This window comes from Tiliqua scincoides, chromosome 1 (assembly GCF_035046505.1).
Source record: "Tiliqua scincoides isolate rTilSci1 chromosome 1, rTilSci1.hap2, whole genome shotgun sequence".
NCBI lineage: Eukaryota > Metazoa > Chordata > Lepidosauria > Squamata > Scincidae > Tiliqua > Tiliqua scincoides.
The window spans coordinates 242,566,298-242,589,366 of record NC_089821.1 but is presented as its reverse complement, the minus strand read 5'-3'; the positions used below and the strand labels follow the sequence as shown (position 1 = coordinate 242,589,366).

General features: G+C 43.2%; 1 protein-coding gene across 2 annotated transcripts in view; it reads right to left on the bottom strand.

The window, feature by feature from the left end:
• Positions 1–22,009, bottom strand: part of DAAM2 (dishevelled associated activator of morphogenesis 2) — a 247,532-nt gene extending 225,523 nt beyond the window's left edge. The window contains exons 1-2 of one of the 2 annotated variants that reach the window (XM_066618643.1): positions 21,852–22,009; positions 913–1,049 (exon numbers count right to left, since the gene is read on the bottom strand). The gene's annotated coding sequence lies outside the window, so the exon portion shown is untranslated. The remainder of the gene's footprint in view (positions 1–912; positions 1,050–21,851) is intronic. The other variant, XM_066618647.1, reaches the window with a different exon arrangement.
• Between the last annotated feature and the right edge of the window lie 1,060 nt (positions 22,010–23,069).

The window sequence follows — 23,069 nt, the reverse complement described above, 5'->3', positions numbered from 1 at the left end:
ACCATAATTTCTCATAATTTCTTATGCTCCAGAAATTAGAAAGGGGAACCAGAGGACAAGCTATTTTAGACTTCATTCTCACCAAAGGAGAGGAACTGAAGTGAAGAGGAAGAAACTAAAGAAACAAGCAAGCCTGTCCTTCTAGGATTCACAAGATGGAGAAAGGGAAACATTGAGTGAAGCCAGTCAGCCATCCTGGACTTTAGAAAGATAAACTTCAGAAAGACGAGGGAAATAGTGAGCAAAATTCCACTGGCAAAATTCCATTCTCAACAAGGGGGTTCAGGATCGATGGGAATTTCTTAAAAGAGACATATTGAAAGTGTAATCTCAAATGATTCCAGTTAGGAAGAAGTGTAGGTTTAGAGAAACCACAGTGGTTCCACAAGTAGCTTTCTGAAGAGCTGGACTGAAAAGGGAAAGGGTAAGCAGGGACAAATAGACAAAGACAAATACAATTGCACCACAAATTAGGTGTAGTTGTTATAAGACTTATGGCCCAATCCATAATAAATAGATAAATAGACAGATCTCTCTCTCTCTCTCTCTCTCTCTCTCTCTCTCTCTCTCTCTCTCTCTCTATATATATATATATATATATATATATATATATATATATATATTCTGATGGCACTACTATATGTTAATGTATTCTTACAACATATCCAAAGCAGAGCTCAAGAGTTAAGAACTAAAATTTACTCAAGTTTCTGTCACCTTGTCTTTATCCTGGGAATTAAAAATTATATTGTAAATCCAGCACAAAGCCCCCTGGTAATGATGTTTCCTTCTGCACTCAGTCTCAAGAGATCTTCAGCACAGATTAAACAGTAACACTTTTAACAGAAGAATTTTGTTAAATGGAATTCACATCCCACTACCACTTTTTACAAGATCCAGCTTAGTACTGACCTGTGAGATTGAATCAAATCTTCTTTCCTCTCTTCTTTCTATTTAGGTCCTTTTAAGTTCAGCTCTTCATGGTGTCAATGCAGGCAATGCCCATCACAGAATGATTTGATGACATTTTTTATGGCACATGAGATGCACTGTTGGAAGAATAAACACACATGGTACAGAACTGCGCATAGCTATTTGAAATTGTCTCTCCCCACATCATATTTGTGAACATGCACAGTGAGGAACAACCTCTGTTCCAGCACAAGTTAAGATTGCGCTGCAAAACATTTACAGCATTGCTGTCCCCATTGCCAATCAGAATGTAACTTTATGTGTATTGGCCTCCTGAAGTTCTCAGCTGCTCCTCCATTCTTTTGACTCTAGTTCCCTGCACCATCCATTATTCTTTCCTTGTCCAATTCTACTTTCTTGAACTAAACACCGCTTGGCTTTGTGCCCCTTTACAGTCCTACTGTGCCTCCATGCTGGGCTTGATCCTGTGTTTCTGAATTTGGTCCTTCTTGCTCACCTATGTGGCACTTCTGGTTTTACAGCCCAATTCTGAGGTGCCCGCATCCTGCGCACCCAAGGCAGCCATGGGCAGCACTTCAGGAAAAGGGGACTTTCATTCCCTTCCCTTGGGTAAAGGGAGTAGCCCCGCAATGGGGTTACTTGATGCACCGCCAAACAAAAGGTCAGCAGTGAGGCAAAAGCCTCTGTGTCAGGCAGCAAGCCTCCTTCCCACCTCTCTCCCTCCCCGCTCACTGCCCCCGGCACACCTTCCCCTGCCCTCTCCCCCCTTCCTCCCTCCCTGTCACACCTCCTCCCCGCCCACTCCCTGCCCTCCTCCCGCCTCCCCAGAACACCTCCTCCCCACCTCCCCCCACGCCCCTGCTTTCCTCTTCACTGCTTGGTGGACTGTGCTTGCCCAGCACCTGCCCAGCGCTAGCCCAGTGCCAGCCAGTGCTGGGCTACCACAGGTGCTCGCCCAGCATTAGGCTTGCAAATGTGCCTTCTGGCACATTTGCGACAGTGCGCACCAGCGGTAAGCTGGCATGCAGAGCTTGGGCTTTTAGTCTTGTCTACTGTCTGTTCTCCCAAATTGATCATCCCGCCTACACGTGGGAAAGCCTCCACCTTGAGCAGCATAGCTGGTGGAAGGAGAACATTTTGGTTCATCCAATTTTTAGGGTGGTACCATCTTGCCCAAGAATGTACCACACTAAAGAACCCTTACTAGTTTCTCTGCATATTGGCATCCTCTTTTAGACTCTTCCCTGACCAACAGTGGAAGAGGAAAGATGATTTTTCAATGGGGGAAATAAGAACTTCATGGAGGCCTATTGGACCGCAGATTGACAACACAGCTAAAGTCACTCATCCAACAGATCCTGCCTGGTCCTAGTCCTACGTAATGACTTGCCAAGATGCAGTTCTGCAAATATTTTGCAAACGTGCTCCCATATGCCAGCTGCCAATGACCTGTACTCTATGGTTCTGTCCTTGACAGTCTGCTTTCATGACATGTTTGCTGCAAGGCTGCTAAGCTCCATTTCTTTGACAGTATAATTTTGGCTACAGTGTGTATATCTAGTACTCCAGGAAAAACCAGAATCACTGTTACAAATCATTTTCTGCTAGTGAACTATTTTTATTTTGAAAAGAAACCCAAACAATTCTGCTTGGAGACATTCCCCAACTGGATTTCTAGCACTCAGGAAAGTACCAAGGTGACCTTCCCACTTGAGCCTAGAATTTTCCAGTATACTCTGGGAAAAGTCAATAGGTATCCATTTCCTTATACATTTCTTCATTTATTCCATAATTAAACAACATTTAGGAAACAATTATAAAACAAAAGCCTACATTTTAACCACCGCTCCATTTCCCTCTAACCAATGAAATAAGCGCCAACATTCCAAAAACATTCTGCAACATCCAGTAAAGATTATTTTTCATTGGTCCATGATTCTTAGGCAATGGGCTCTTGAGGGCCCAATCCTATCCAACTTTCCAGCACTGATGCAGTCATACCAATGGGGCATGCACTGCATTTTGCAGTGGTGGGCAGTAACAGAGGCCTCCACAAGATAAGGGAACATTGTTGCTTTACCTTGGCACTGCACTGTGGCTGCATCGGTACTGAAAGCTACATTGGTGCTGCATTGGTTAGGATTGGGCCCTGAGTTTGGATGAAAATTTGCCCAACAGAGCAAATTTTTAGCTTGTGATGGTTTTATTGTTCCTATGAATATCCTGCAACTCCTCAGTGCTCAGGACGCCCTTTAAAAACAAAACTATAATTAACAGTAAACAACTTGTTCTTTTGATGTGTGAAATCTGTTGTCACAGGTTTGTTTCTGGGTACAGAACTTGTAATTTAATTACCCAGTTATCTTTGTGGAATGTCACAAGATGAAGAAAGCATCTGATCATCATAAGTTTTGCTTTAACTTCCTTAAAGTTCTAGTATTATCTATATGATATTCAAACCCATCCTAGGCTATTTTCCAAAGGCAAATGTACTGGAGAAATGCATGCAACAGCTAGTATGTCACTGTAGAAGATGACTTGCTCATGTAATATGGTGTCAGAATAAATGGGAACAGGGGTAGGAAATCCCTGAATTGCTTCTGTTCCTGAAATGAGTATCTTGGGAACCAAAACAAACAGAAAACACAATCTTCAGCCTGGCTATTTCCTGCTCCTGATACTGAATGCCAATGCACTCAGATGCCAAAGAATGAAAGTCCTTTCTTTGATAACCACACGTTGACATAAACACACTGACACCCCAGTCCTATGGATGTCTAGTCAAAACTAAGATCCACTGAGTTCATTGCAAACTACTCCCACATAAGCATATAAAGAGGGGCAGCCTAAGTGAGGCATTACCCAATTCCATCCAAAATCTGGGGGACAGAATCATGTTCCATGTCTCTTGACAGAACCCCCAACTGGTGCATTGGCCTGTAGCAGACACAAAAGAATGGCCTATGTGAGCTGCATTTTGTCAGTTGGCTATGTATGAAGCAGGAGGCAGGAGGGGAAATGAGAAAGAATTCGATCAGAGCCACACACCCCCAAAGACCTACAGAACATTTTCTTTAACCTTTTCAGTGCCTTAAAATACTAATCAGTGAACAAGAACTTCAATTTAATATGCGGCAAGAACCAAAGAGCTGTGCAGGGAGCATCCACACACGCTGTAAGGCACTTGATCTCTACCCTGTAGAAGCAGCCAAACAGCAACTCTATCCTATAAACACTGAAAACTCAGAGGAACTTTGGGAGCAGCCACTGATGCAGCCTGAAAAGCTGTCACAGGCAGAAGTTCCAAAGCAGGTGGGAAAGGTTTGCACACACACCTAGGAGCTCTTCATATCCCAGCCCTGATGTTTAAATAAAGTACCATCAAATCTATAGAACAGACTGTGAAGTCCATAAACAAAGCAAATAATTAGTACCTATTGAGTTTACATATACGTTTGCTAAAGGTGAGAAAAAAGACTCTCAATGGGACAATAGAGTATTCGTCACCCAAAGTAAATAATTCCATTGGAAACAAGGACACTTTTGAAACAGAGACCGAAAAGTTGCTTTTTCTTTCCAGATTATTTCAAAGCCATGTTGAAAGAGCGTGGGATCTTTTGAGAATGACTATGTGCAAAATCTGTACAGAAATGTAGCAACATCACCATCATCATCATCATCATCATGGCACTGGCAGTGTGGGTGACAGAACACTGGGGGCCATGGGACAAAGCCTTTCCCTAGGCCCCTCATGACACCCCCCCCCGGCCACTTCCTTCCCATCCCTGAAGGCTTATTGGGCACTATCACTGGAACGGAACGTTCAGGCATCAGCCCAGTTGGATGGGCTTTCTGAACAGCATGGGGCCTTGGGCAGTGCCCCACCTGATCAACCCCATGCCACCCCCACACTCTGGTCCTCTTACTAGGGGTTCCTATTCCATTGTACTAGCTGAGGGTGACAACTGGCACTTTTCAAATGGTAAAGTTGATTTACCAATTGATCCAGGAGGCACAAGGGTCATGTCCTGATATATGCTGTATGACAGCTGGTAACCGATTCCCTACCTGCTTGCCAAGTCTTTCACACCTTACTTATGCAAACAACACAATCAGAGGGTTCTCCAGGAGAAAAACATGTCCAACTTCTTTGCTTGATGCAAACCTCCCCCCCCCCCGACACATTTTGTAGTAAGAACATTCACCTTCACTAAAAAGAAAAAAGAACCAAAGGAAAAATCATTTAAGAAAAGTTGGGAGGAGAAGAAATGTGAATTGTTTTCCATCTTCCTATGACAGCAGTGGTTTATTTATAGCTGAAAACCAGAGGACAGTCCTCACAAGGCTGTCGAAAATGAAAACAGTATGCAGGGTTTTGTTTTGTTTTGCCGTTAGAAATCGCTCTCCACATTCCCTAAACCCTTGTTATTGTAACCAGAGCCACATTTTACATTGCTACAATTGGGGGTTATGTAAATTCCAAGAATTTTCAAGGCAAGGGCCTGCTCACCCTCTGTTTTGCCATGGCAAAGTTGACACAAACAGTTTTGAACCACTTTTTGAGATGGATGAGGACCCTCAAATAAATGAAAAACAGACAGGAAAAGTGTTGCAAGACTCACAGCCCAATCCTACGGGCTCTGGCTGGCAGTGAAATGTACCATTCTGCTGCCGGCCACTGTTGAAAAAGTACCGGAAAATACTTTCCAGCAGTGTGCTATCCGGATCCTGGCAGGCAGGCTGGAGCATTCCCACCCACGTTGCCAGAACTCCAGGCACCCACAGGAGCAGGTAAGCCACCAGAGGAGGCGGGAGGCATCGGGGAGGGTGGAACAGGGCACGGGGGGGAATTGGGTGGGCATGGGCATGATGGGCAAGGAGGGGTGAATCTGGCAGCCAGGGGCTCTGAGAGAAATTTTATCAGGAGGTACAAAGTTTCTTTTGAGCCCCTATGCAAAGGGGGAGGGGTGTAAAACCTCGGGGGAGGGTGGTGATGGGCAAGCAGAATGGGGGCAGGAAGAGGCAAAACAGGGTGGAGATAGCTGTAAAAGTCTATGGAGCCCAGGTCTACCCACCCATGTGGCATCGCCAGCTAGATACAGTAATATGGAAAACCAAACACGCTCCTAAGCCTCTCTAAAATCTTTTAAATATAGAAAATCTTGCAGAAAAATTAGCATCATCATATTTAGGTTCACACTAGAATGGAAAGTGTCCTGTGTGTACCAAAACTTGCTTCTGCAGCAGCTGTGGTCCCAAAGCTGTGTCCCTGAGCTCCAATACACTACTTCACTGTTAGCCAAAGAACTACTGTAGCAGGCCAGTTTCTTCCCAGATTTGACACTGTATTAAGGAATGACATGTATGCATTCCTCGGCCCAGCAGGTATGGCTTGTTCCAGCAGCTGTCACTGCACGCCCAGCATCCCATGCAGACAGCGAGTTTGGGTGAGATAGGAAAATGTAAGACCTCAGGAAGTTTCTGGGCCCCCTCCTTTGGCTCCTGGGCCCCCTTTTTGACCCTGGGCTCTGGTACAAATTACCCCCTTTACCCCCCCTCTCCTAGGCCCTGCTGGCAGCAATGGCAAGCACTGGATCCTACCCTACAGTTTTGTTGCTTCCTCACCCCCTTTCTCTTCTCAGACTTGTACTACCAAAATTGCAAGTGCTGGTCTGGAGAGACCCTTAGTGGATCAGGAGGCTTACATGGTGGTAAGGCAATTTAAATCCCCTTTCTCTGCTGAAGCCTCCCAATCTGCCACCACCACCACCACCCCGATACACCATGCACATTTTTGGTGTGACTGCACCAGTGGGGAGTGGGGAATAGGACTGAACTCTCAGTCTAAACTGGGACCAAATGCCTTGGGAAACACAGGCAAGTATATTTTGATGGTGATCAACTCATCGCTTTCATTTTGGCTGAATGATTTCAGAAAAAATCCTCCCTAGCCATTTGCCTGAGTGTTCAAAAGGTTAAATCTTTGACATTTCCAAGTTGGGTTAGGAAGCATCAGTCTAAAATCCTGAAGTTGGAGCGATGATACTAAGCCAGATGGACCAATGGTCTGACTTGGCATAAGGCAATTCCTATGTTCATATGAGATGAACTTAGAAAGGGAGAGGCTAAGAACCAGCCAGAATGCTAAGCTAGATAAATACTTTACCAAAATCATGAGGCTATATTGTGAGTTGTTCTTCCATTTGTGCAAGCTGAGCCCCACCCCCCCCCCACTTTTCGCTAAGTCCCCATTTCTTGCTGGAATCCTCAGTGCTGTATGCTATCCTTCTCTGGATGGTCCTGCTAACCCTCAGGAGCCAATATTTGGGGAAGTACAGAGGACTACAGAAGAAAAGAGATCAGTGAAAATTCCATCCACCTTTTGAGTGAATAAGGCTGCTTTGGCTCATGTAAGAAGAACATAAGATAAACAATACAAGGATTCAATAATACAATTGTATATAGACTAATATTTATTTCTATAGCACTCTCAAAGTGCATGGTGATTTGCAAGGTCACATCACATTGCTTAAAATATTTTCAGCTTTATTAGAGTTGTGGGCTAATACCAAAGCTGGTCTACTGATGTGCAGCAACTTGCAACCCTGAATTTTCCATCAGTAATAAAGGAGCAGAAGGCCAAGTAATTCCTTGCACGTCCTTCCCTGTTCCACAATTTACTTCCTTCACTGGTGCAGGCCTATTCTGGCTCTCTGCCTATGCAGAGGTTCTGTGTCCCAGGCATTCTCCCAGATTCCTTGCTGGGGTACTTCAATGTCCAGGTGACCTTCCTTTGGAAGTTTAACCCTTTTGCCCATGGGATCCAAGAAATCATTCTCAGGTCACCTTTTGCTTCTCTCCTCCTTCCAACTCTCTTGCCTGCCTATTCTGACTGTGTCCTCCATAATCTTCATCTTCTCCTCAGTGTTCCATTATCTTACTTCTCCTTCTTCTGGTCTTGCTTCTCTTTCCTTCTGTCTCTCCTCTCCTTCCCCCTGCCACACACCACCCTATCCTAGGCTTTTTGTGGGCCAAGAAAACCCATTTGTCTTGTCTCATCTTTACCAAGTTTGTTTACAAGTGCCTCCAGACCAGTTGGGTGATCCAGCCTGATGCATAGTTCAGTGACGAAATGTCATTAATCAGAGTCGTCAGCTACAGCCAGGTTGATCTTCCTGTGTCAGAGGTACCTCTGCAGTTGGCCCTAGTGGGCTCCAGAAGCCAGGTGGCACTTAGAGGCAGCAGGGGAGAGTCTTCTCTACACAGAACAGCATAATCTTAATAACAGTTGCAGGAAAACAATGATAGAAGAGAAATATGCCATCATCTCCTGTTTGTGGGTTACCTAGAGGTAAATATTGAGGCAGTGTGGGAAACAGGATGCTGATCGAGATGGGCTTTTGGACTTATCCAGCATTGTTTTTGTTGTGTTCTTATAAGCACTGTGCCCAACAGACCCTGTATTCTAAATTTCAGCAATGGGGAATTCAACAAAGGGAAGGAACAAAAGGGATAATAAAGGGCAGTAAGGTAGATTATACATATGTGCAAATGCATAAACCTAGTACTGGTAGATACCACTTCAGCTGAAGTTGAGGTTAGGCCAGGTGTTTCATGGAAAGAGTGGTTTTCAGGAAAAATCTGAGGGAGGAAAAGCTGGCCCATGATGTAGGTATAAAATGTTCCATAAACCATACTGTAGTCACACGGGCTTGATGTCTAAATCCTGAAGACCGTTCTGTTCTGAAAAGTTAAGGTTAAGCTTTGAACTTCTGTCTTTGGTGTGTCACATTTCAGATCTTCTGCACTGGAGCCAGAAAGATTCCGAATGTCTGACCTTAAGGGCAGTAAAATATGGAAAGAAGCAAAGAGGGCATGATTGTATCTCAGTAGGAGAACAGCCTACCTTGGCAGGCTCCTAGCTTAGTTATTATTACCTCTTTGCTGTTTAAAATTATCACAGGAGAGAACAAAGAGTCTCTCAACCAAGCCCTATTTGCCTATTAGCAACTCACTTTTAATTAGCTCCTGCTGTAAGAACAAGGCTCTTTGCACTGAAGGATATAGGTCCTGTTTTCAATAGAATGGAAAAGGCTCTAATGACATTCCTTGGCTGGAATGAGGTCAGTTATTGGATTGGCTGGATTAAAGTGAAGTATTCACAGTCTACCACGATTGGCCAGCCTTGAATCAATGAGACAGAAAGTAGTTTTTCCAACTGCAGTAATAGAGGGCATTATAAACCACAGCTGGGATCTGTGAAAAGATGAGCTCATACATTACATTATTCACATACTTTCAGTTATCACTTGATGCCTCTACACAGATCATTGAGACTTCTATTATGGTCAGGCAGTTGTCCAGCATTGGAAAGCAAACGAGGTAGGGATAAACCTTTGAACCATAAGCAATTGGCCCAGTGTCAACATTCTCCAAAAGTCCATTAATGGTTGCAAAAGCAACCACAATGCTGGGCAGCAACTCAACACTCTCTGGAAAGGTCACTTTGAGGGGCAAACTGGATGTTATGGTGCCTCAATCTATGTGTCAAAATGTGAAGTGCGCCAATTTCCTCCAGTGGGGTGTGGATAGAGATGCCATGTTGCCAAAAATGTCTCTGTTTCTCTACTTTCTTAAATTTTTTCTCAGGAAGCTGGGTGGCAAAGGTTCATTTCCAGCTGTCTGGGGACCACTGCTGGGTGCTCAACTCTACCTCTTTATTGCTGAGGTCCACTCTTATACCAGCTTTCCACACACACACCCCATTCCAAGGGTTGGCGCAGCCGCAGACCTCTGCAGCCCCACATCCAGGGCAAAGCTCTGCGATGGTGCTCCCCTGTGCAGGCTATCAACCCCCCCAGAAATCCACTCTCCCAATCACCAGAGGCTCACAGAGCCTTGTGCAACCTCCACCCACGTAGGGAAAGCCCTGATGCTATAAACTATGCTTCCGGTTTTCCAGAAGCACAGTTTCTGCTGCTGTCTGGAGCCTCAGAGAGGCTTCCATGGGGTCCTAGCGGCTGGCACCTGGGGATTTTGCCCCATCCCGGTCTATGGCAGGTACGCAACTGGGTTGGCAGTCTTTGATATCACCAGACCCGGACATAGAAATCTCATAGAAATTTTTGAATCCATTCAGCTTGACATCCCTAACTGTGGGGCTAATTTTAAGTGCAGCATGGTAAGGCAGTTGAGAGGGCAGGTGAGAGAAAGACTCAGCCCTCCCAACTGTTTCTCCCCAGCTATTTGTCTTCTGGTGCAGATTACTTCAGGTCTTAGGAGAAAATGGTTGGAGGGAAACAGCTGAGAAGAGTTGAATTGTCTCCCATTCATGTTGCATTATAAACAATCTCTCAATGTTATAGGCAGTGCTTTTTTGTAAAAAAAAAAAAAAAAAAAAAAAAAAGGTGCAGGAACTCACAACTTGTTAATCTTTTATTTATTTATTTATTTTTAAATTTATTTAAAATAAAATATTTTATTTTATATATATAATTTAAAATAAAATAAATCTTTTATTTATTTATTTATTTATTTATTTATTTATTTATTCATCCATCTCATTTCTCTCTCTTTAAATCCCCATTCCCCAACTACTTAAGAACTAGAAAATGAGGGGAGATCTTCAAAAGAGAAGAACAAAAAGAGACAGACCACTTCGGGAGCGCACACCAAGGATTATATCATGGCTTATTGCATGTATTTGCAAATATGTAACAACCAAAAAAATTAATTAAAACTTTTAAAACATTTAATAAATATTGGTTAAAACAATTGATGAAGGCAAAATATAAAAAATGATTACATTACATCACTCTACAGATTTGTTTGAACCCAAATCAATTAGCACACAGGGGAGAGGGGGCACAAAAGATGGGTTAATTAATTGATTAATAAACAAGTTATGGATCAAAAATCATGTGGTCACATACCCTCTATTGGCTCAAGACATTGAAACATGATTGGTGCAAAAAAAAAGAGAAATATGTGATCAGATAACAATGAATGCGCAATATAAGCACACAAGGGGAGGAGCAGAAGAACAAACACAAAAGATGAATTGTAAAATAGATAAATTATATAATACCGGAATATAATCTATTTTACAACTCATCTTGAACCAATAGAGGGTGTGTGACCACATGATTTTTGATTCATAACTTCATAACTTAATCAATTCATTAACCCATCTTTTGTGGTTTCCCCTTTCCCCTGTGTACTATGTCCCCATTCCCCATTATAATAATAGTAATAGTCTAAAAAAAACCAAAAATTAATAGACAACAATGATCTGACCTACTGCACAGAGGAATACATATTTCCTAAGTGTTATTATAATGCAGCAAGGACACTTAAGCTTCCCCATTTATAGTTAAAAACCTAAATCTCCTGTTGATGACATTACAAAGCTACTAAATTATTAGTAATAATTTTTGCTTAATTAATTTAGATCAGCCAAGCCTTATATTAATAACTATAAAAATGAATGAATTACTTGCTTCTCAGTAGACCTGCATAGGCTTGGGCTGCAATCCCATCCACATTTTCCTGGGAGTAAGCCCCACTGAACACAAGGGGACTTACTTCTCAGTAGACCTGCATAGGCTTGGGCTGCAATCCCATCCACATTTTCCTGGGAGTAAGCCCCACTGAACACAAGGGGACTTACTTCTCAGTAGACCTGCATAGGCTTGGGCTGCAATCCCATCCACATTTTCCTGGGAGTAAGCCCCACTGAACACAAGGAGACTTACTTCTCAGCAGACCAGCATAGGCTTGGGCTGCAATCCCATCCACATTTTCCTGGGAGTAAGCCCCACTGAACACAAGGGGACTTACTTCTCAGTAGACATGCCTAGGCTGTCTCAGGTGCAGGGGCTGCACCAGCCAGCTTCCTTCCCCCCCTCCTCTTGCCAAGCCAGTACCTGGGTGCTGCAACCCGTCTCCCTGGCTTGCTGTCCCTCATCGTCCTCCTCCTCCTCCTCCTCCTCAGCACATGTCCCCACGCCCTCACGGGCTTGGTAGCTGCGCGGGAAGCAGAGCGCGGGGAGAGGAAAGGAGGGCTGGGCTCAGGCGAGAGCTGTGAGTGCGGTGAGGCAGGGGCAGTGCTTTTTTTGTAAAAAAATATATATATATATAAAAGGTGCAGGAACCCACTTACAAGAACAAGTTTAAGATTAACAAGTGTAATCTTTTATTTATTTACCTCCCCACCTTAAAAAAAAGAAGAAGAAAAAAAAAATTATTCCTTCTGGGGATCTGAACCCCTAACCTCTGGCTCCACAGACCAGCACTTTACTAATTGAGCCATTGGAAATCTTAGGCTCAAAGTGTTTGGAACTAATACTTGAGGTGCTGATGGCCACCAGCTGGGCTCAGGACCTTATATATTAGTTCTGAACAGTGTAATTCTAGGCTTGGTGGTGGAATTCTGCCTCGTCTGTGTGACTTCTTTGTGGGACTGTCCCGGATATCGGCTGGTGCCAGCATTTCGCTGCACTTTATCTATCTCTACGGGTTGTGCACACAGCATAGCCCCGACACTACAGCAGAACACAGAGCAAGGCATCTATGAAGTCAGGAGATTCCAGTTACAATATCTGGCATCACCAGCCAAAAAATGGTCCTCAGGTCATAGAGTTTGTGAAAGATATCTGCAGAGTTCTTGAGAACCTACTGTTAGCCAAAGCAGACCATACTGAACCAAAAATAGACCAATAGCCTGGCTCTAGGATAAGGCAGCTTACATTTATATGAAACCAGCAGTGACCCAATTCCGATACACACCTCTGCTGCCATTACATCTAGTTTAGCTCCAGGACTGGGATGGAGGATGTTGGGCAAGTGTCTATCTCTGCTTTCTCAAAGGACCTGCCAGCAAGTGCTATTACTGTTGCCAGTTCTCCTCCCAGGGAGGGCTGGATTTGATTCTCAGGCCTGCATTTGCTGCTTCCCAAATTTGAACATTTAAGTCTTACTAGTTGGCTTTCTTCACATGGTCCACAAATGGATAAACACAATTGTGAGTGTATATCTGCTTCATTTATACAAGTTTGTCAGGGACAGGCCTTCAGCCTGAGCTTTAAAAATGAAATTGTATCTGACTATTGGTCTCAAAGAAGTTAAGCAGCAGTCTCATTAGGCTTTGTGTAAATTGGAGTCTGTCAGAAATTCATGGACCATAAAGGCCATGATCAAACAACTAAAAGCATTTCTTTCTAAACAACAGTGGGGAGGGGAGTACAAGATGTAGGCATGAAAACTAGCACACACATTTAAAATAAAATTCACAAAAGCTCTGCAACACACACAAAGAGAGAGAGAGACTCACAGAGACTCAAATGTAGAGCCCCAGTGCTAACACCTGATTCAAATAGTCTTGGAAAAGCTTCACTGACTAGGATATATGTCGTCTGCCTCTGAGTCATTCTGGGACACAGTTAAGAAAGGAAAAAAAAAACTTGAGCAAAAACAAATGTCAACTTCAAAGCCTATGAATAGAAATGTTGGCTTCCAGGAGGGTTATTGCTTTAAGGCAAGCAAATCTGGAAAGTGAGCAAGCAAAGATTCCCTCTTTGATGCCAATATGTGACAGACCCCCAGATACTGATCCAGTGTTTACATCCCCCCCCCTTTTCCTCCCCTCATGGAGCCCTGTCATACCCTTTCTTTGATCATTCCTACCATCTGGGAAAAGTCTCTTTAACTTCTTCCTTTTAACCCTAAATGGCTTTGGAGAAACTACTAGGCCTCTGTTATGCTCACATAGTGTTTGGTTGTATGAATTTGCCAGACTCTTAAGGTAAGATCAGAACCACGCATGGAGAAAGCTTCAAGTTCAATCCATGGCATCTCTAGATAGGGCAGAGACAAGATCCTGGCGTGAAATGCTGCAGCACTGCTGCCAATAGAAGAAGGCAGCTTTCTGTGCTCAGATTGATGGATTTGTAGTAAAACAGAAAAGGCTGCTGATTCCACATTGCTTAACAATAGCAACCACAAAATGCCCTGCCCCCCAAAATATAGGCTACTGAAATAAAGCTGCAGGAGGGGGGGGGGAAGACACAGGACAAGGAGTGAATTTAAAAATAAAATGTGAATGGACAGTGTGCTCAGTTTGGTACTGAAAAACAAATTCCTGGGGTTGCGAAAATGCTCACAGGGACTGTGTTCCTTAAGTCTAAGTCTGCCTCCTACTACTATTTTGCACCTGGTTTCCAGGTGGTGAAACTTGAGGTTCTAAGGAAAAACCTTGAGGTTCAACCTGAAGTTGCTCTGTTCTAAAATGTATTTCATATATGAATTCATCCTTAGAGAGCATCTACCCCAAATGTGAAGCAAGTGAAAGTAAAATTCCGTTGGCTACTGTTATAACACACTGATAGCAGAGAAATAGTCTCTGAAAACAGTCATGATTCTTCAATGTTTCTTTTAAAAAAAACAACAACTATGAGTTGAATAAAGGCTCATTTGAAAAAAGAAAAATACGTCATCCTGAATGACAATAAAGTGCTGTAAGAGGAGAACCATGCAAACCTAGCTTACAGATATGTCTTATAAACTTCATGCTATAAATACTCATTGCTCTTAGAGCAGTGGTTCTCACACATTTAGTACCGGGACCCACTTTTTAGAATGAGAATCTGTTGGAACCCACCAGAAGTGATGTCATAACCAGAATTGACATTATCAAGCAGGAACATTTTTAGCAATCCTAGGTTGCAATCCTACCCACACTTACCCAGGAGTAAGTCCCGTTTACTATCATTGTTAAAAGAATATACATAGTAGCTTTTTAAAAGTACAAGTCTGTAACATTTCCCAAGGCAGTCACATACCATGGTAGCGACAAGTCTAATATATTAAAATAAAATATTGAAATGAATGAGGACCCCCCTCAAATTGGTTGGCGACCCACCTAGTGGGTCCCAATCCACAGTTTGAGAAACATTGAGTATACAGTCAGCTTCCCATTATAACAAAAGTTATAACAGAAGTCCTCTTATAAAAACACAGTTACTTTGTATGTAACAGACTGAGGGGGGTGTCTAGAGAAGATGTTGCTGAGTGAATTATTCCCAGTCCTACCCTGTCTCACCTCTATTAATTCTTCATTATGAAACTTCTTAGTGGTAGCTGTTGGAGGAAATTAAAAATAGTTTCCTCTTTGGGGGGAAGCTGAGTAGCTTAAGCAGTGAACCCCCCCTTTGGGCATTACCCAAGGGAACCTGGGACCAGTGCTTTCCAGCCTCTTCATAAATGACCTGGAGATAGGGTTGAACTAAGTTTGCAGACAACACCAACTTTTCCGAATGGTGAAGACCAGAAATGATTGTGAAGAGCTCCAGAAGGACCTCTCCAAACTGGCAGAATGGGCAGCAAAATGGCAGATGTGTTTCAATGTAAGTAAGTGTAAGGTCATGCACATTGGGGCAAAAAATCAAAACTTCACATATAGGCTAATGGGTTCTGAGCTGACTGTGACTGAACAGGAGAGGGATCTTGGGGTGGTGGTGGACAGGTCGATGAAAGTGTCAACCCAATGTGCGGTGGCAGTAAAGAAGGCCAAGTCTATGCTTGGGATCATTAGAAAAGGTATTGAGAACAAAACAGCTAATATTATAATGCCGTTGTACAAATCGATGGTAAGGCCACACCTGGAGTATTATGTCCAGTTCTGGTCACCACATCTCAAAAAGGACATAGTGGAAATGGAAAATGTGCAAAAGAGAGCTACTAACATGATTACTGGGCTGGGGCACCTTCCTTATGAGGAAAGGCTACAGCTTTTGGGCCTCTTCGGCCTGGAAAAGAGGTGCCTGAGGGGGGACAAGATTGAGACATACAAAATAATGCAGGAGATGGACAGAGTGGATACAGAGATGCTTTTTACCCTCTCACATAACACCAAAACCAGGGGACGTCCACTAAAATTGAGTGTTGGGAGAGTTAGAAGAAAATATTTCTTTACCCAGCGTATAATTAGTTTATGGAACTCTTTGCCACAGAAAGTAGTGATGGCATCTTGCCTGGATGCCTTTGAGAGGGGATTGGACAAATTTCTGGAGGAAAAGTTCATTACAGGTTACAAGTCATAGTAGGTATGTGCAAGCTCTTGGTTTTAGAGGCAGGTTGCCTCTGATTGCCAGGGGAGGGCACCGGGACACAGGCTGTGTCTGTTGTCTTATGTGCTCCCTGGGGCATTTGCTGGGCCACTGTGAGATATAGGAAGCTGGACTAGATGGGCCTTTGACCTGATCTAGCAGGGCTCTCCTTATGTTCTTAACATGACATTGCATTGGCTCACTAGGCATTAGGTCCTTTCTTCCATTTTTATTTCTCAGGTCAGCAGATTATTGGCCTACAATTTACAGAGTAGCTATGAAGATAAAGGCATAAATGCTGCCAGCTTTAGTGGAAATCAGAAGTAGCCAAACATCAATCAGTGGAATCACAATGGAGATGGCTGGCGTGATGCCAAAGAACCAGACAATACTGGACTTGAACCTCAGAGATCTGGCTTCAATATCTGCAAAGCCATGAAGGTTACTGCATGGTCTTGGGCCAGTCACTATGTCTGGGCCTAACCTACTTCTCCAAGGCTATTAGGGAAGTACTAGACTCCAAAGTACTGTCAAGAAAGGACTAGAGAAAGACTGCCTCAGAAAGAGCAAGATCTGAAGATTGAAAGAGAAACCCTTTATATACATGACCTTGATCTCTTCAGAGAAAGGACTGGAGATAGATAAATATTCTGATGGATTATCTAATGGGGCCCTTCAACTATTAATCTATACTTAGTGCCTTGCCTTGGCTTTGAAGGCACTAAATATTAAAGAAGGATACTTGAGACTAAAGAACCATTTCAGGAGACATGTCCTTTAGTAACATAAAAGAAAATACTGATTTGGTTGTCTTATATCTAACTAAAAATAGAAGCTCCATATTTTTCTAGGTTTGGGAACATTTTGTTCTAGCCTTGATGGGTCATCTGTCCATAGTACTGACCCAGGTTTTTCAACTGACTCAAATTAACGTAAGGGTTGGAAGTTATAATCTCTACTCCTTCTCTTACTCCTTGTGCCAGGAAATGGCATCCTCCAACTGTTCAACAGTTAGAATATGTAACTGCCCTGAAATGACTTCACATTCTTCTGGAGCTCTCTGGGAGCCTCTGGAAGTTGTCCAGTAACCATTGTCAGCAAAGCAGTAGTAGTTATGACACATCTGGAAGATGTCTGTTCGAGGCTCTGCAAATCCAGGGAATCTCACTTATTATTTAAACAAGGCAAAAAGATTAGAAAGGTCTACAACTACAGTCAATGTTCTCTGGTATGGGTTAGTTGCTATTGGGGAAAAATATTTGACACTCCCCCCCCCAAATTCATGTTCCAAGAACAATTCAGCCAAAATGGTCTGCAGGTGTGGCACACACAAGCATAAGCTACACAAATGATGTATTAGTGATTCAAATAGCTTGATGAGTTCTGGTGAAACACAAGGAAGCTATTTTAAATTCCAAAACTGTCATAATGTTTTTTAAGGACAAACTGTTCCACAAACCACCCCAAAACAAACTAGTCCTTTACTATGAATAAAGAATACCACCCAAATCTTCTCTCACCACTTTAAGATCAATGTTGGTGGGAAAATAAGTACTAGTGGTTGCTTGTGTGCAGGAGCCCTGATCCAGGAGGGTATTATGAGATTACTACCAATGTACACACCCATTCTGAGCTTGTTAATATCAGAACCACACATCCTTGTTTTTTGTTTTTTTCTACTAGGGAGTTATTTATATTGTACTCATCCCAAAACAGATTTCTCAGCTACCATTTCTTTTCTCATAATTTTTGCAATGGGAGGGGGGTTCAGAACCTCAGATTCCAACCTTCCAAAAAATGACTCCTCAGGCATACTCAAAGCACAGTTTTACCACCATCATACCACCCACCCACCCACAACACAACTGAAATTTGGGAATATAATAACAAGACATTTACTAGAGACGACTCTCCTTCCCTACATGATGATAGCTGCCATACGGCAAACTTTTTAGCAGCCACTAGGGCTAGACTGTCTTTCCATTCATAGTCTAGGTAGTTCAGTGGTAGTTCTTTCCTACATTACACATAGGCTTCTTGTGGTCATGCCCACAAAGAAATTGCCCCCATTGCTAAATAGATGCCTGAGCACTGAACTGGAATTACAAGAGTACAATACCTAAAAGGTCTCATGCTTTGTGACATTTTGTACAATGTTCCCATGAAAACAGTGCACTACTCAGGGCTGGTCCAAGGCCTCCTGAAGCCTAAGGCAGCATACCAAATGCTAAGTCCCACCTTAACCAATGATGTACCAGCCTCTGCTCCTCCCACTCTCTAATATTCTAGCTCAGCACTTTCCTCCCATCCACATTTCATTTCCCTCTCGCCCCCCCTTCTTATTTGGGAAGTGGAGTGGAGCAATGGAGGCAAGTAGGGAAGCAGAAATGAGCGCCCCCCCCCAATCAGCTGAAGTAGTGACCACTTCAGTTGGCCTCATGGATGAGCAGGTCCTGGTGGTACCTGCGCTCCCTCCACTATGCACAAGATCTGTTATGTATTATAGCAGACGGCCTGTGGCTGATGGGACCAGGTGTGCTGGATCAGCACAGCCAAGCAATAAGGGGTGGGATGGAAAACATTTTCTAGTTATGTGAGAGATGGTTGGAGCATGAGATGAGAATAGCTCATAGGGATCCCCACCAGATAAAATATCATTTTACTGGATTCCCGAGTCCATATACTAATCACCTGCAAGACCAGTTAATCTTAGGATCAAACTAGGTGTTACTTACAGCATGTGCTATGTAGCTGTGCACTTGTTTTTCCTTTGTTAAATAGCATGTGGAGAAGCAGATCTGGATGACATGGTGATGGTGGGGCGGTTGCAGCTGTGCCCTTAGCGCAAAGACCTAACAGCAGAGGTCTGCTTTCTGCTGCTGCCCAAACAGCCTCTTTGCCAACTGTGGCCCATTTTTATTTCTATAATGAGTCAACTGAACTCAGTGAAGTTAGTGACAGCTGAAACAATGTTTCACTGCATTGTGTTCATTCTTGGCAACTTTCAATAGGCTTGTTTTGAAAGCTGGAGAATGGCAGTGGCAAACCCCAATGTGGTGATCTGGCAGAGATGTGAAAAGTGCACCAATTCAAATGAAAAAAAAAAATTCTTGCAAGATGTGTTTATGACACCACGTAAGTAATCGTCTGCTTGCTGCGCCTGAAACCCTTCCTACATTCTCATAGCACTGAGTCAGGGCTCAGCTCAGGAATCTATTTTATTGCCAATGCCAAGCAAGTAGACTTGAGAGCTCAGCTTTGAAATACCTGGCTTTACAGCACAACTGGATCCAGAGTTCCTCAGAAGTAAGCCCTGATGTGTTCAATGGGGATAGTGCCAGAATGGTAGCTTTAAGCTGCAATCCTAAACACATAAGGGAGTATGTTCCACTGAGCTCAATGGGTTTTACTTCTGAATAAACATGCTTTGTTTAACATGTGTGTGCAAGGAGTCTACTCAGAGGATATTACATCCAGGCAGTCAAAGCCCATCACTGCTCCTCAGTTTTTTGGTTACTTTGGAGCCAACATCCAGTGTGGTACCAAAGCGCTTCAACACTGGTGCAGCCCCAGCGGTGAGTGACGTTATTCATGACAGGAGCTCCTTGAGTGCTGAAAATGGAAGACAAACGCAGCAAAAAAAGAACAACCAGCATTTCAATTTTGCATTTATGGTAAAGATAGTTGGGTGGCATTTTGCTCTGAGATACTAGCCAGACTGCTCAATTAGTCCATTCTAAAGCACTCTTCACTGGAAATCAACCTCAGCAAGAAATAAGCACCAAATTATTGTGTTACTTTTTTGAAAATTCAGATGTATTTATAATGATGTTGGGGTAAAATGTTTGGAATACAGCAAACAATTCCTTTTTTGAAAGATTGCTTTTTCACTTACACGGTGGCTCATCTTAGATAAGTCCTTGAACATCTGTCCATTAAAGCATGAGCCAGTTTCATTAGCCAGCAGCACAGGCACTATACCACATGCTACCCACATCTGCACAGAAGGAGAGTCCAGCAACTGCTTAATTTACAACCGTTTATGCTAAATTATTAAGTTTTGCAGAGTCAGTCAATTCTTTCTACAGCATCTCTTCACAGCCATCCAAATCAGTCCTTCTCTCTCCAGTAGTCAACCTCTCTCACAAGTGTAAAGCAAAATTTGTGTAGCCTTGCAGCATTACAAAAGCACCCACAGCCTTGAAAGCACCCTTTTAGCTGTTGCTGGTGTGTGAAGCTCCATAGCAGGCATTGTGCAACTCACCTCTATTCTTCATCTCTGCTTCAACTCAGGATCTTTGGAACCTACTCACTACATTGTGTTGGTTTTTCTGGAACAGATGCTTATTGGCTGAACTCACTTATATTTCACACAGCATTTTTTTTTCCAAGTAGCTAGTTAAGGCAATCCAAGATCATAAAGCATGCAAGAAAAGCTTCTCTGTCATGGGAGGGAGGGAGGGAATGTGCTGAGGGAGTGGAGATTAGTCACTCTGCATGTAAACCAAAACAAAGGAACCCATCAAACTAAGCTGCTACTTCATCAGTATTCACCTGAACTTCTGAAGAGTTACTGCCATCCCAGATAAAATTCACATCCCCTGAGATTTCTCTCTCTCAAACACACCTACAGACAAAATCTAACACTCAAATCCTTTTCCTCTAGGAGACAAAGCAAATGGCAATAAAGCACCTCCACTCTCATTTCACTTTTAATCCGACTCATCACATGAAGTACAAGATTAATCCAAATCTAAAGGGTTATGACTGAACTGTGGCCATGTGGCACAAGAGGCTCTGTGAGTGACGTGACAAACAGCACAATTCTAGTCTCATTTTTAAACACCAGTGTTCATTACTTTATTATCTGTAGTAGCAGAAAACCTTTCCGTCATGTACTCATTACATCCCTTTCAATTCATCCATCAAGCCCCAGACACTAACCAAAATATTTTCATTTGCAGAAAAAGAATCAACATGTTACTTCATTAGGCTAAAATTGCCCCTTGGTGTTGTAAATCCTTAGTCCCCTTATTTATTATGGCAGTGGCTGTCCACGCTCCCCCAGCACTTCCAAGTCAATTTGTCCTGGCTGCAGGAACTGCTTTCTGCAGAGAAGTCATGCAAAGAGCTAGTTTTTCTCACCTGAAATTAATTCTTGTGCCTTCCTCCTGTATAATTCTGTACGCTCCCAGAGAAGCAGCAACACAAAAACTCCGCAGACAGAATCAAAGGGCAGAGTTCTGCCAGCATGCCATTAAAAATTTGTCCCCATGTGGAGCCTGACATACAGGTTTAGAGGAAAAGAAACTTTCCAATGGCACTCCTATGCCACCAGGAAATTGACACTTGCTGCACTGTGCTATATGAGAGGGTCAGAATGAAAGGGTTAAAAACCAAACATGCATAGCCAAGAAAAGTTGGGTCCAAGGCTACTGCTTCTGAACTGAAGCTCCAACCACCAGTTAAATCTTTAGGCATTCTAGAATAGCTCCTATCCTGTGAAGAAGGGATAAGCAATCCTGTTCAATCCTTATTATGCTGTGTCCAACACTGGATTTGTGTGTGTGTGTGTACGTATATTCTTACATGGAAATACAGCAGGCATCTACGCTTGAGTGTTATACAGTACATTCCTCTCTGTTTCTCACTCACTCACTCAAATACAAACACACACAATCACACAGTAACTTAAGAGTCTTGCTGCTGACAGCTCCTGCATGTAGTGCATTTCAGAGCCCTTAACCACGAAGCCCAAATCCTCCACTTCCCTGATTATTCTTGGATTCTTTGAGAAAACCAAGTAAAACCTACCCTTTCCTTTAGTGCTCTCTTCTCCCCAGCCAGGAACCAGGAGAGCTGCTGCATCAGCGACAATGAAGTCGCAGTCCACTTGTCTGTGTTGTTCCCCCTTCTCCCCCTTGCGGTCTTATAGTCCACACACAGAGTCTTGCTTGTCCTGCTTTCCTTTCACTGCCTACACTGCTGTCCTCAGAGTGGAACTGCTGCTGTTTTCACTTTCAGACCAGCCTCCCCTCTCCAACTGCCTCTGACGTCAGGCAGCCTGTAGGAGATATTTATGGCTCAAATGGTCTAAAGTTTCTCTAGGTAGGACTTGGATTGCAGCTCCTTGGGAATTGTAGTTTTCACACTTACAGCCTTTCCAAAGGGGAGCCTGTGTGCATCTATGGAAACGCTGGTTAGGGGCAAGAGAGTGTGCCTGGTTGTTGACTGTGCAACAGAAAACCACTGCTTCTTTCCCCTGTCTCTTGTAAAAACTTCCACCACATGGGGCCCCCACCAGCAGTAATGGGCATTTAGTGCCTCTGCTGCATGCAGTACACAACTGCTGTTCATACCAGGTCTGCTGCTTTTGGCAAAAGAGGGTGTTGTTAGCACACCACACCCTGTGCTGCTGGAATACCCCAGCACTGCTCCAAACATCTGACTAAGCTTCAAGGAGAAATAACTGAATCAGCCCCTCAAACTAAACTCATCATAATGCACAGTCTGACTTGCACTTCTCTCAGTCTTTTTGTCCCTTAGATTTGGGCCAACTTCTCCAGTTCATAACAAAGTAGATTATGTTATTGAAATGCTGCAAGTGCACAAATTATACCATTCTGAACCAGATCCTTCTAGAGCAGCAATTTTCAACCACTTTGTCACAGCACATGGGTGTGCCACAAATGGTCCACATGTGTGCCATGGAAATTTATTTGTCATTTATTAGTAAGGCCATTGGGGGATGTGGGTCCCCATCAGGAGTGCAATGTCAAAAAAACTAATGGTGCGCCTTGACAATTTTGGCACCTTGACAGTGTGCCATGAAATGAAAAACGCTGAAAATTGCTGTTCTAGAGCATGTACATATTTCAAAATATTGTTCCTGGTCAATTGCAAGGAGTTTCAATGAGTTTTGTTCCTCTCTCTCTCTCTCTCTCTCTCTCTCTCTCTCTCTCTCTCTCTCTCTCTCTCACACACACACACACACACACACACAGAGCAGAACTTCATCTGTGAGAAGATGGC